This window comes from Desmodus rotundus, chromosome 8 (assembly GCF_022682495.2).
Source record: "Desmodus rotundus isolate HL8 chromosome 8, HLdesRot8A.1, whole genome shotgun sequence".
Taxonomy (NCBI): domain Eukaryota; kingdom Metazoa; phylum Chordata; class Mammalia; order Chiroptera; family Phyllostomidae; genus Desmodus; species Desmodus rotundus.
In genome coordinates, this window is record NC_071394.1 from 19,830,244 (window position 1) to 19,845,856 (window position 15,613).

Below are 15,613 nucleotides of genomic sequence, written 5' to 3' on the forward strand. Positions count from 1 at the left end.
GCTATTTTATTCAAGGAAATACAAAAAAAATTGATTCATTTCAGCTGCTTTTTCTGAGGTATCATGTTGCACTTACCATTTATTCTTAATTTATAAATATTATATTGCTCTCGGCTCACCTATGGGCTCATTTTTTATTTACACTTTGTTCTTATATGACCTCATCTAGCTTCATGGCCCTCAATAACAACATGCCAGTTCTTCCCAAATCTCTCTCTAAAGCTTAGCTTTTCTTTGAATTTCAGACTCATATACACAACTACATACTGTTAGGTAGTAAAACTACATGAAATTGATGGTGTTTCACAGTTTTTAGCTTACAAAAAAAGAAAACAATTTCATATCCTTCTAACTAATCAAAACCTCCACCTCGATATTACATAGCAATCTCATATTCAACAATTCAAAACATAATTCATGACTTTCCACCCCTTTAACTCTTTGTCAAAACTACCCCTAACTCTAACCCAGTCTTTTCATTTCACTATATGGTGAACCATTCTACACGTTGGCATATGATCAAAACCAAAGGGAGGTTCTTGATTCCTGTATTTTTCCCCTTACATACATAATGAAGGCATTATCTTCAGTTCACACTGGTTGCTTTGCCCTTAACCATGCCAAGATTGTTCTTCTAGTATCTCACTGAGCTAATATCTCCATTTTCCTGCAGTGGCCTCCTTCTTGTCACTTATTCTCCAGCTCAAAAATGGCATATCCTCAAAGAAGCCCCTAATAATTCTATCTGACCAAAGTTCCTTCTTTAGTTAAGAGTCACTCTCTCACATTACCTTGTTTTCTTTTCTTCATAGCACTCTTTCTGTGATTTGCTAAAGTACTTTTACTTGTTTTTCATTTGTTTTACCCTTTCCTCCCTTGTCTTCCAGAATAAAGTTACTTTCCAATTGCTACCTTGATGTTTTGGTTACCGCTGTAAACTCTCCTCAGTGTGCCAAGCACCTGGTAGTGAATCTATAAATGTGTGCAAGGAATTAAAAACAATGCATTCTGTTACTGTTAAAATGGCAAATAAAGATTGCATTCACTTTTTAAGTGGGCCATGCATTGAGGGTTAACTGAGAACTCTTTAATGCAACATATTTTTAACAATTACAGAATTAATTTGTGGATTTTTAAAAAAAATTCAGAATATTTCATACTTTCATCATGTACTTTATAAGTTGTTCTTTAAAATATTGTGGATGCACTTGAAGTGCACAAGTCTGTATAAGTTATTGCTCAACTGCCTTAAAGGAAGAGTTCGGTGTCAAGAATTGAAGTTGAATATTTGGTTCTTGTTTGGTCTTGCTTTCTATTGGTTTAGAATTCTGGAGTAGCTCAGAAATCTAATCTGCTGCATCTGACCCTCCTACTACTAAGAGAGAGACATAGTGTTTATTGAGATTTTTGGATTTGGTAGGGAAAAGTACATCATTTGGGTTTGCTAATCCAACTCTTTTACCACAGGAGGAAATGAGAGCCATTCTTATTACCCCTGGTGATACACTAACGAAATTTTTGCTTTCATCCCCAAGTACCAAAACTTTGGGCTCTGCAACATACAGGTGTAAGTTCTCATGGGAGAATACCTTTTCTGGAGGGCTCAACAATGGTTCCAATAGATTGGAATTAGAGTTTGGCATCTGGCCACTCTGGGATCCTAATGCCAGTGAATCCCCAAATCAAAGAATGTTACTCTACTGGATGAGATGTTTACGTTGAGGGTTACTGTACTGTCTTAGGAAATTAGGTTGCTACTTCACAGCACTCTAAGAATATTATGTTTGAGATGTAGGTGGTCCCCTGGACTACCTTCTATTATTCCCATATGCTGAACTTGAAAGGCTGCTAATGGTACGGAACCTTCAGGAATGAAGTTTGGGTCTTCCCATCACACAGAAAAAGTCACAACCAGCCAAACTGGTAACTGAGAGTAGACAGTCATGAATGGATAGAAGATAACTTAAATAAAAGCTATACACAGAGGAACAGTTTCAGAAACAAGAACTATAAAGGTTACTTATATTTCTTCATTGTATCAGTATAAACATATATAGGTATATATAAAATACTTATTTCTTTCTATCTCTCATCCCCTCCTATCAAATATAAAAACTTAATAGAAGCTGACCTCATATCTCAGTATTTCCATTAAAAGAAATAAAGGGAGAGTGTGGTTCAACTACAAGAGGAATATATTTCACACCATCAGGGTTAAAGTGATTTTGCATCATCTCTGGGGAAAGGATAGTATATTTTTGGTATTTGTGAAGCATAGTCGAGTCTTTTATAGGTGAAGCATCATTTTGCTATTACTTTTAGCTGGAAGTTCTGTATAGTTTAAAATATTGTGTCTATCCGCCAAGGTGACAAGGAGTTAACTGTAGGGCTTTAAATTGTGTAGATTTGCCTCAGTTAGATCTCTAACTCCCTTCTAAATTTCCTTCCCTGCATCATCCAAGGCATTATTTTAAATTTTTACCAACAATTTGGATCAGTTTTAATAGCTCCACATCTTCATCAATACTCGGTATGGTCAGTCTTTTTTGCAATCACAGCCTTTCCAGGGAGCGTGCACTGACATCACACTGTGGGTTGAGATTTTACTCCCTTACTGACTAATGATGTTGAATATCCTAATATGTGGTTAACGACCATCAGTAACTTTTCTCCACTGAACTATGTGTTCAAATTTTGTGTCCAATTTTTAAATTGCATTATTTGTCTTCTTATTTTTCAGTTGTGTTTTATACATGGTTCCGGATACAAGTCCTATATCAGATGCTGCCTGAATTTAAAACTAATTGTGAAGGTACAGTAACAGTATTATGTTTTCATAAAGATAGACGAATTTATCAGTAGAAAACAATAGTATAAAAAATAGACCTATGCATATATGATCAAATAATTTTCACAAATGGGTCAAGGCAATTCAATTCATGTGGGATTTTTTTAATACAAGAGTAGAAACTATAAAACAAACAAAAAATAACAAAATGGCTTTCATTAAAATCAAAATATTTTTCTCTTCAATAAGTACTATTTTGAAAACAAAAAAGGCAATTATAGATTGAAATAAAATTTTTGGAATAAAAAAAAATCATTCCTAGATAAGAATTTATCAGAAAAATACTCCAAACAGAGCACAGAAAATTCTAGGTTTGGGAGAAAAGCACTGGTATTTAATACAAGGGGATCACAAAAGATATCAAAAAAATACTGATATTTAAACAGAGATGTGAGGTGAGCAAAGAGATGTGAAGTGAGATGCGAAGTGAGGAAACGGAATGTTCAAAGACCACACAGCAAGAACATGGCTGGTATGTTTGAGAGTGTCCCTCCTTCATATTTGGGAGGTCATTGACAAACGTACAAGTAGAAATTTACAAAACATATTAAAAATATTAAAATTATAAACCAAGGTTTAAAACCATTGAAATCTACCCAAATAAGCCTTCCTAATTACCTGAAACTTTGGAACTCTGAATTTCCACAGAGGAACATATTTTATGTTTTAGTCAATAGACAGAAACTTGAACTTGACTATGGAGCTGAAAAGAAATGAAAAGCTTTCAGAAATATTCATGAGGTAAGATCAAATAAATTTAGATATGGATTTGCTTCAAGAGCTAAAAAGTAAGGTTTTTGGCTAATGTAAGAGAGTGAACAGTGTTTCTGTTATGTGCAAATTACTTCGTGACTGATAGTTTGGATGGGGACCAATGGTGATTTCTGAGATTGTGATTGAAACTAACTTTTTTAGTATAAAAGTGGATTGGTAACAGTGGATTAATGATGGATAATAAAATACACTATAATAAATTTTACAGAACATTTTAAAAGAATAATGTAGTTATTAATGGAAAGAAAAATTAAAATAAATTATATATAATCATCTTTTAATAATGTCATAACTGAATGGAATAGCTATGGAATAGAAATATATTAATAGCAGTATATAGAAAATATTGTCATGGGTATATTTTCATACATCAAAAGTGCCCTTTATCAAAAACATACAGAAATAGAATACATTTAACACATTTATGGAATGTAAATAAGTAGTATCTTTTATTTCATAAAGGAAGAGTTGTGGTAACTAAGTATAGATTATATTACCGTTATAGTACATACTCATTTTTTACCCGAGGTAGAGAGCTGCCTAGTCTCTTTCTTGTTTGTTATGAAAAGCAGAAGGACTATGCTTTTATCAATAATGATCATGTAAGTGTGCACAACAAGTGAGGTGACAAACGGTGGGACGGAAGGACACAGCCTGTCTCACTGCGAAAACTGCATAATCAAAAACATTGTCTTACACCAAGAGATGGACTAAATCCAATTCACAGAAGCCTGGCCTACGTCTGACAACTTCAAAGAAATCAAGCACAAGATTAACATCTTAGTCAATAACATATATCTTTTCATTTCTGAAAAGTTCAAAAAGATGATGAAAATAAAAGCAGTAGGTGATAAGTTGTAAAATAAAGCATGGGAATGATACCAATTTTCTTATTTAAGTGATAAAATTCATTTGGAAAATACAGATCATAGGTCTTAGATGGGAAATATATTTCAAAAAAATTTGGCCCTCAGGGTATCTTTTTAAAGGCATAATGAAGAGGATTTAAATGTTGAATGGTGAAGAACCCCAGTGTTTGAGTATTAAAAAATGAAAGTACTTTAAAAAAGTAGCTACAGTCTGAGAAACAATTTTGTAGTTTTCATTGTTGTTTAAGTTCTAGGTGCATTTACACATATACATTTTAAATGATAATAGATAAATCAGTAAGCATGCTGTTTAATCAATACTCATTACCTATTTATATTCAAGACACTTAATGTATTTTATGGTTTATAATTGTATTTATTTTAATTGATATAGTACCCAAATTATGACATCATCTAATATCATATTGTTTTATATACAGGGAACATGAGATTTGAAGATAACTTGTTTAAAACAAATATATGTGGCCCGTTACACTCATGGTGCTTTCTGATCAAAAACTAACATTGCTTTAAAAAGATAAGCTTCATAACCTCTTATACTTTAGTTTTGGGGTTGGTTTAGTTTTTCACTTAACCAGTAGGATTTTTTTCATTTTGGATCACTCATACACGCGTGTCCATCTGTATGTGTGTACGCTGCAGCGTGTAGTTAGTTTTACTAAAGTACTTCATAATTATTAGAATGTGTATGCTGAATTACTAAATATTTTTAGTTTACCGAAAATAGCATAAGAAAAGATCAGTTTTAAGTTTCAAATGTGTCAATACTAACATATTAGTATTGACATATTAGTATTAGTATTGACTAACATATTAGGATTGACATATTAGTTATATATTTTAACACACTCTAAATTAAACAAGTAAGGTAATGTAGCTTATAATTGCATGAGTTCTACTTTGTCTTTCTCTCATACTCTTGAATCAGTCTACCAAATCAAAAATATTATTATCTCTAAAGATGAAAGATCTAAATGAGGTGGCAATACATTTTTATCACACAGAGGGAAATAAAAATTAAAATATATTGTAAAGGTTAAACCATACAGTCCATGAAGTCAAGAAAACTGGTTTTATTTGATTCCAATCACTGCTGTCATCAGTTCACTCTTGAAGTGTTCCTCCCTTCCATATAGCAAATTTGCAAAGTACATTTTGGTCCAATCCCACGCTTTTCCTATAACCTTTGGCTACTAGGATGGTCTTATTTTGTATAAAGCCATGTTCTGGCTTATTTTAAAACTTTTAGTTTTCAACTTGTTTTAGAGCTTGATCTTTTCCCTCCCTTCAGGAAAGGCTCAGGCTGCTGAAAGGAGGGTGCATATGTTGGGGAGAAGGAGGTATGTGGGTATGGGGGAGGGGGGACGTGGGAAACGGCATGTGGCCTATTTTGAGCCCACCTTTCGCATTACTCTTCCCCAAATTAAGTTATCATGGGTTGGATAAATGTCTATTCAAATATATTGTTCATTTTTAATTGGATTATTTGTGTGTTTGTTTTGCTATTGATTTGTATGGGTTTCTTATATGTTTTAGAGCTGAATCCCTTATCAGAGAAGGGCTGCAAATATTTTCTGCCATTATGTAGAATGCCTTTTAACGTCTATTATTTTCTTTTCTGTGCAGAATCTCTTTAGTTTGCTGCAGTCTCACCTGTTAAATTTTGGGTTTGTTCCCTGTGATTTTGGTGTCATTTCCAAAAGAACATTACCAAGACCAATGTCAAAAAGATCTTTTCCCTGTATTTTCTTTTTTCCTATGGTTTCAGGTCTTGTATTTAAGGTTTAATTCACTGGGAGGTGTATTGTGCAAGATCTGCATTCAATTTTATTGTTCAGTTGTAGATACCTGGTTTCGACAACACTATTGATTAAAGAGACTATTTTTCTTCTTCATTAAAGATCAATTGACTATAAATGCATCTTTTTATTTATAGACTTTCCAGTCTGTTCTATGGATCGCTTTGTCTGTTTTTATGTCACTATCGTGCTATTCTGATTACCATAATGTGTAACATTGTCATTATCAAACAGTGTGATGCCTCCTGCTTTGTTCTTTCTCAAGAGCGATTTGGCTATCTGGGGTCTTCTGTGGTTCCATACAAATTTTAGGATGTTTTTATTCCTCTATAGAATGACACTACAATTTTTATTGGGGTTGCAAGTGAAAAGAATCAATGATCAGAGTTCAGATTAACTTTATAAGGTCAAAGATTACTAAAATCTTCTCATTAAGCAGAAAATAAACCTTAGTGTATCTGACTCCAAAGCTAAATTGCTTTTCCATTCGCTATAGCAAACACATCTTCATTCTTACTGAATAGTCAACAAAATTCACAGTCTGAAAGATAATAGTTCAACACACTGGAAAACATTTCTCGTACTAAGAGCTGTGATATACCAAATACACTACTGTGCTAATTTGAAAGTTGTCAGTTCCAGATAATTAAAACATGGTAGATAGTCTCTGTCTTACTCTGTAATTTCTTGTCTTCATAGATATTAAGTGTTCACTTCACTAACAAATAAGTGTATATCAATTAATCCAGACTTATATATTTGGTTTATTAAATGCCCATATGTTCTTTGTATTGCACTGGCCCTCAGGATTCAGCCGTGGAGAAGATGGCCGTTCCAGAGCTCATGTCACGGGAGGACTGACAGGTGCCAAGGAGGAGGAAGACAGAAATGACAAGAAACAAACAAACAAGGCATCTTCAGGTAGAGTTAAATGTTACTGAAAACAATAAAATCATAAATGTACCATAGCATAGAAAGAGCAAAGGACAAGAGCTGAAGCCTCTCTTTCCAAAGAATGAAACACCTTTATGTTCCTGCTGCCCTTTAACTGTCCATTGTGAGATCACTTTGTAGTTTGCTATTTCTGTGTATGTGATTATTTATTGTAGTGTATTTAAGAACGATTTAGATAAGAGCAAGAATTTAAAGCATTAAAGGACATTGAAATAAAGCCTCAGTAATTCACAGACAAACAGTGAGAACTGACAGAGGACGTACACATTTAGTATTTTGTATGCTCGGCAGAGGAATTTCACTTTAGTGCGACATGATTCTCAGAATCTTAGAATTAATGTGTTTTGTTTACTTTGCTATACCATGTTGCTTTCTTTGGCCATATCTTAAGTCAATTAGAATAAATGGTAGTAGACAGCAATGTGACCTTAGTTACTTCCTATTCAACATACTGCCAATTTTTCAAACCAAATTTTTCATGCAGAAAACCATTCAAACATTTAAACCATTCACCTTTTTCTATTTTTCTATCACATCTCAGAACTTAATTTTTTTCCTTATCCCTACCAAAATACGTTTCCTAAAGCAGCCCAACAGCTTACGAGTTGAAAGCTTGATTCTGATGTCCCCGCTGCGATATGATTGTTTAGCACGGGACAACCACAACTGAAAAGCACATGTATCTGTGCTTCTATCCTTTCCATTAACTGATTTTTCTCCAGAAGTTGGAATTTTATAGTGGAATTTATGGTGGAATGATTGCAGCATCACATGACATTAGTTCAATGCTCTGGGTAGTAATTAAGTGCTGAAATATATATTTTATTGGTACTTTGGTAGAAGCTATTTACCTTTTGCTCACTGCATGTGGCCAGTCTGGTGTGTAGATTACATATAAGTATATTTTTATGTTTACATTATTAGTGAAAAATACAGATATGTTTCCATCACCCAGCACTCTTCTAAGCTGTCTTCCTCTACCCTTGGTAATTATGTTCAGGTAATCAACCTAATTTAAATAGTAGGCTGAGCAAAACATGATTAAAAATGTAAACCTGAAGAAAAGCAAGAACAAATGGAGTCCCGAATCAAATATGAATGATTTTTGCATGATCACACTGCTGCTTTTTTTATCATGTCAATAACTGACTTTATACCAAAAAGACCACAGGCGCACCTTTTTTGTTCTGCTGCACACTACTGAGCTCTGTAGACATTACGTTTTTTACAAATTGAAGGTAAGATCCTCCACCAGGAAAAGAATACAACTCACTGAAGTCTCAGATAATAGTTAGGATATTTTAGCGATTAAGTATTTTTAATTAAGATATGTATATTTTTTGACATAATGTTATTTAAAACTTTATAAACTACACTACATTATAAGCATAACTTTGATATGCACCAGAAAACCAAAACAAGGCATGCAACATACTTGAGATATTTGTTCTGTTGAGATATTTGTTCTGTTGCAGTGGTCTGGAACCAAACCCATCATCTCCAAGTTATGCCTGCATGTGTATAAATGTATCTTTAGATGAATAAACATTAGTCACTATAAAGGAGGACCTGACAAGCTGAGAGCAATGCAGAAAAATAATAAGTTCTATTTATTGTAGGCTCAATATATTCTAGACATAAAAAGGAAGTTATGTGGTTTAATAAACTGGAACAAGTGATGAAGAGTGATTGTGAACTTCCCCCGGAACTCTCTAAAACTGTAACAGGCATGGGACTGCCTACACTATATTGCTTTGACTTGAGACAGATTAAAAAGTCCTGTGTTGCCTCCTCACAATTTTTCAGGCAGTGAAAAAGGGGATGGAGATTTTACTAGCTATTTCCTAAGTACCAGGAATTGTATGCATGTGTGTGTTATGCCCGCCCACGTGGCGAGTACATTTTATTAGCCTTTATTGCAGATGTAGGAAATGAGGCTCAGAAAAATTAAATAGGCTGCTAAAGACCACACAGCTAGTGAGTGAAAAACTTGGGTTATTGATTCATTTTTTAAAATTGGAATATTATGATTTTTTGTATAATGTTAAGAGAAAAACAACAATGATATTTTAAATTTTTATGCAGAGTAATACAATTTTATTTCCTAGTTTACTTTCCCATAGCATATTTCAAATTGTTTTAACATGCATTTCAAATTTTATCTCCTATACCATTTTATTGAATGTTCTCACTACTTCTATGGAACAATTAAAAGCTTATATTGTTTCTATTATCATTTAGAATTAAGCTCAGAAAAAAATAGTGCCTTTATTTAAATTATCCACAGGGTCTGTGGTAGAGTTGTGAATTTTCCCAGAATCCTGGAAGAGTAGCTTAGGCCAATATCATGAATTTGATCATGCTAATTACATAGCAGGTCATAAATAAGCATTTGATCAATTGAATTATCTGCCTATATCCATGGAGTGAACTGTTTATGTATTCTGGTATAGTTACTTTTCCATTTTTTCTTAAGCATTAGAATACATATAGGATTTGTTCTGATTATTTGATCCTACTTTTGGCCTCTGAAGAGAAGTAATCATTAGATTTACAGTTTAAAGAAATGTAGGGACCATTTAACCAACGCTAGTTTGTCAGATAAAACTGCAAGAGGTTAGTAAAGCAATTCTTTACCTGGAATTCGTATCTCACGACCTCAGAGCCTTGCTTCTCCTCCTGTGGTGCAGTCTTTCACTTGCTCACGCACTTGACCATCAGCTAGGAAACGCTGTCACCGTCCAGAAGAAACTCTTGAGAAAGTCGATTATTGTCAAAGAATACGTTTATACCATGTTCAAAATGCCATCATAGTTTGTATACTGCCATAATAAAAAGACTAAGCAGAGCTGTATTGGCAACTTTAAAAATCAGCAGTACAACCAGCTCTAAACTCATGCCATGAAATGCGCGAACTATTGAAATGCTTCTCATTATTTCTCCTCGACAGCTTTTGAGGGAAAATTCTAATGTCTCATCTTGTCTGTATTTTGCACTTGTGAGAAAATTTCATAGACATTTTACCATTAATGTATATAAGAATGTTGGCCACATTCTAAGAAGCTTATCAGAGAAATGCCAGTTTTAATAAAAATTCTACCTAATCTTGTACCATAGATTCCTGTAAAAAGTTATGAAATTTATTTAAAGAATTGCAAAAACAATCAAAATATATGTACAGTGGTCATGATCTACTCTGACAGCAAATGCTCTGGGGTTACTTAAGAAAATAAAGATCCAGCATATAGAATTGAAATAGTACAATTTGTGCTAAATGTCAAGGAACATTATTCTGATAAATGTCATTGTAATAATTAGATGGAAATTGTTCTGAGCATTACATGTTATATAATCAGTTTTGATAGAAGGATCAAAGGTGCAAATTTCATGACCATTCAGTGAAAGCATTTATCAGATGCTTTACTTGGGGGGAGAGAGGTGGGAAAGATGACAATTTACAGTAAAATCATTCCACTTAGCTATAATATTGGCTTGTAGTGTTTTTGATATATGCTATGCACTGAATCCTCTTTCATGAGTGAAATTGTAATGATTTGAAAGACATAAAGCCAAGAATAAAGTTCGTTAAAATTATATTTTCCAGTTACAAGACAAACACAAAAATATAATTCCTAAAGTTTCAGTACAGGTACTGACTATTGGGGAGCAATATTTTTTTTAATAATTTGCCGACCAAGTACAAGTGATTTAAAATGTTTAGTTCTCTCTCTCTCCCTATCCCACCCAATTGAACCAATAGTATATAAGACAATATGGGAAATGGACAAAAATGTGGAGTATGCTCTCAAAAATTATTTTTCAAATGCAAAATTACTATGTATGAAATAATTAAAACATATGCAACATGCTGTTTAATTATTTTTTAAGTCAGAGCTTTCAAACTGACTGAGATATCAATCTTTGAGTCTTAGGGAAACCTCCTTTTATCTTATTGTACCTTACACATCACATGCATTTCATGATATTAAGATGCTGAGACTTACTGGCCTGGCAACAAACTGTATAGGTGGTCTAAAAAGGGAAACATCATTATGGATCATCAGAAAGGAGGATAGAAGAGCACGCTGCAGGACACCTCCAGTATTCAGGAGATGGATTTCTCTCTTTGGCATTTGAATGCTTAGCTCAAAAGGGTCATGGCTGGCTGACACCCTGTCTGGCCGTTCAAGGAATTCTGTCTAGCTTGCCTGTGTGTATTTGGGCATAAAAAGAGGGGGGAAATTAGGCTGTGAGAGGGAGCCAAGGTGATTTGGGCACACTGTAATGGATTCATCACTTCAGGGGTCCTACAGAACTCAAGGTCAGTCTAAATCTGAGGCAGAAAGCCCAAATCTATTTGGCGGGGATGAATGCTTGCCACAGCCCAGGCTGATCCAAATCCATGCGGTAGAATCTGTAAAGTCAGTGACTTTAGTTTATGAATCAGGCACAACATATATGCGTCCTTTAATGGGGTCAAAAAGAATATTTTTAGTATCCCCAAAAGTGACCAAATGTGGTTTAGTTGAGAGAATTCAAATGAAGGCACTTGTCGATAACTACTCAAAAATGGAAACAGACATGATATTTTATGGAAATACACATCGATGCAAATACACATCTTAATGCAAAGGTTTTTGCAACTTTGTTTTCTCCTTTATGTAATTCGCATTTAACTATATTGTTAAAAATGGAGTAAGCCAATGCATTTCTAGAACATCTAATAAATTCATATTCTGTGATTTTCAGGTGATTGAACCAAATTTATTTTAACCGTGAAAACATAGGTAAAAAATTATACTTCTTTTTGATAGCTGGAACTCATAGTTACTTCACCTTGCAATTACTTTTGCAACAAAATGAGTTTTTTCTTCCAAATCAATGTTGATCTATTTTTTCAAGAATAAATTCAATTTAAGGAAAGGGTCTCATAAAAAAGAGCTTTAGTGTCTTTTTATTTTAATAAAATCAGTAAAGCAGTAAGATGTTATTTGGAGTTAACTTAAATAAGAAGTTTATGATCATGCCATCTGATGTGTAAAGCAGTTGCCTATACACATTTAAAGGTGGCTGTTATACTTAAAACACTTTATTTCTCTGAGGCCACTATTCAAATGGCTGACAGGGGATAATTTGTTTTGTTCAGTGGATTCCTGATTGTTGTACAAGGAAAAGTTCTCTCACCTTTCGGTCAACCATTCATCTTCCTGTGGTGATTTATTTTACTATTTCCAGACATGTTTTATTACCTAGAGACTAGGCACAACTTTTTTCCCCTTTCCTTTTTTCTGAGAATCAAATGAGCCCTAAATAGGTATGCACATTATAACAAATTATGAATCTTGGTTTTTCATTTATCAAGCAAGTACTTACATGTCTAGGACCATCTTATTTTATTTACTAACTACTGTTCTTTAGGTTCTGCTCCACATACACACCTGCTTCCATGTTCCCCCACATCAGGCTGTGTTTCAAGAGGAAAATTTTAGGTAATAAAGAATTCCATTAGAGAGTAGCTAATTGCTTTTGCACAGTGTTTGATCCATTCTGCTTATCAGAAGCTCCTTAGTGAATTTTTTCTATAATGCAGTGCCGTGCTTTTGTAATATGATAGAAAGACCTTGTGACCTTCAGGTCATAGAAAAGAGTGGTACATTGCACAACCCCAAACACACTATTTACATCACAGCTGTAAGCAGTGAATATGGATTAACAGAGACTAAAAGGCACTTTTTAAGACGTTTGATTAGAATAACATATACTTGCATAGGATAGTGTTACTTGTAAAATAACACATTAATGATCTACCACCTTTTGGAGACTAATTTCTTTTCTCTTGTTAGAAGGTTACATGTCATGTACCATAGTAGAGACTTTTTCATTAATACCCATAAAAGGGAGTGTACTACTAAAATACATTTATCAGTATCAGGAGATATTGCAGAGGAAGAAAAAATAAAGTAAGACTGTTGAACTTGAATTATAACCACATACTAACATTAAAATACTCACTCTAAGTATAAAGAGAATTTACACCCTGAGAAAGCCTCTTATTTCACAAAGGGAATCTATTAAGAATGAAGAGTCTCAACTCCCTATTCCCATCCATACAAGTTCACTTTCCTAAGTCTCTGCCCACCCTTAGTTTTTGCTCTAAATTATTACTAATTCACCCTGTTCTGCTGTTTTTCTAACCCAAATAACATTTCTGTTTTTAATGTATTTGTAACCTCTCCCTCCCTATTGATTGTCTCTTGATCATGAAACACTCATATTCATTAAGTCCCATTCTTCTAGGCACAACAAAATAAAACGATCCCTTTCTATCTACATCTTTTAGTTACCACCATTTGGCTCCACATTCTTACACAGCTAATCCTCGGAGATTATTTTTGCTTTATTAAATGCCCTTTTTGATATGAATATTTCTTCTTCAACTCAGAATACACTTCATTTCTTCCCTCCCAAGTCTACACAATCCACTTTAAGGATGTCAGCCCTCTATTTTGGCTCATCCCAGTGTGACTGACTCAGGTCAGGTCTTATTTGAAATCCACCAGATTTGGCACTCTGGGCCCATTCTGCATTATCATAGCTTCCCCCTTATTCATCTCCCAATGAGAATACTCCTTGGTCGGTGCCCTCTCTCTGCTTCTTGGTCTCTCTTCCTTCCTCCATGATTTTGCCCATTTCCATAGCTTCAGCAACCACTTATAGACCGTGACCCTTATATCCATATAAATGAATGCATTGAGAACTGTTTTCTAAATACAGAATTATATTATTCTTAAACTCATAATATATATTTTGAGAAAATTTCTGAAAAGAATTGTTAATTCCCAAAATTTAGCAGCAAACAATACTTAAGGATTGAAAATACAGTCAACAATTTTACTGAATGAAACTCTACGATATCAATCTTAACTGGATAGAATCACAAAATAAATTTCTAGGAGATTTTTACACTTATTCTTATCTTTTAGTCATTCATAATTTTTTAAATATTCACTGCATTCCATGAACTTCACAGTGCATGAGAAGAGTGACAAAAAAAGCAGGATACGTGTTTCTGTCATTCATGGTTGCTATCATTGCCATTATTTTTAGCTGGAAGAAAAAGATCTCATCCTCCTCTTATCTCTAAAATCACAGCACTATATTTTAAGACATTATAAGCATATTTTGTATTGCTAAGGCATCTAGTCACGCAGGACACGAGTCTCACTCTTATTTGTAAGCAGCGAATGATAACAATAATTTATGGAATTTCAGGTGAGAATACTGAACTTAGACCCGTGGTTCAGAGAAAGAAAATAGAAATATTCTGCTTAATAAGTTAAGTAGAGGGCCAGCGGGAGCTTAACTAAAGGGAAAGAAGACACTCTAGCCATATGACAAGGGACCCGAGATGGAGAGAACAAATAGGTAATGAAAAATCACCCTTACTAGGAAAAATGTATAATGCATTTCCGGGAAGAGTGATATCTAATACTAAGTTTGCAGTTATTTCCAGCCTTATATGGTAATTGGATTCTGTTACTCCCTAACCTTTAGAACAGTCTTCGACACAAAACCACCTAGTGTTACAGTAAATTTAGGGGAATGGAAGGACAGTGATGGGATCTAGCAAAAGACAAGGCGATATGAACAAGTTAAAGCAGAAAAGCAAGCAGCTGGATAGGCTGACTCAGCAATAAATATGATAGAAACCTCTTGTCCTACGTACAGTAGAAGAACGTGACAGGGTGGGGAGCAAATACGGGGATGCTACATGAACTCTTCACAAAGTCACCAATGTTGCCCGACGTGCCTCATTGCCAGGCGAGTCTGATATGTGACTGAGATAGCAGAACAGGCACAAGGGTTCATTTTTGGCCCTTTATATAATGTGTTCTGAATTTGAAAAGTAATAAAAAAACACATGCTAATGGTTAAGTAAATTAATCCTAATAAAGGACAATTAAAAATAAATATACTTACAAAACAGTACAGGTATAAAAAAAATTCTGAGTGAGATAATTAATGGGATGCTAGCTTTCAAAAAAGTTGGAAAGCTTTGGGAAGGTTTAAAAAAAGGTAAATGGCTGAGAAGTTGCTTCCCAAGCAAAAACAATGTATTACAAGGCTAAGGAAGACATGAGGGAGGATTTATTTTGAGCTTTTTATGGCTGTTATTAATCAATGTTTCCTAACAATTCTACTGGTTTCAAAGAAAAATCCAATATGTAACAGTAAACAGAGAGAGAAACTTTCTTTCTAGTGTGAATATTCAAGGCACTTGCAGGCAGGAAAGAATTTGAGAGGTATTACAACCTTTTTATGAGTTTCAATATTAGAACAGTTCAGTC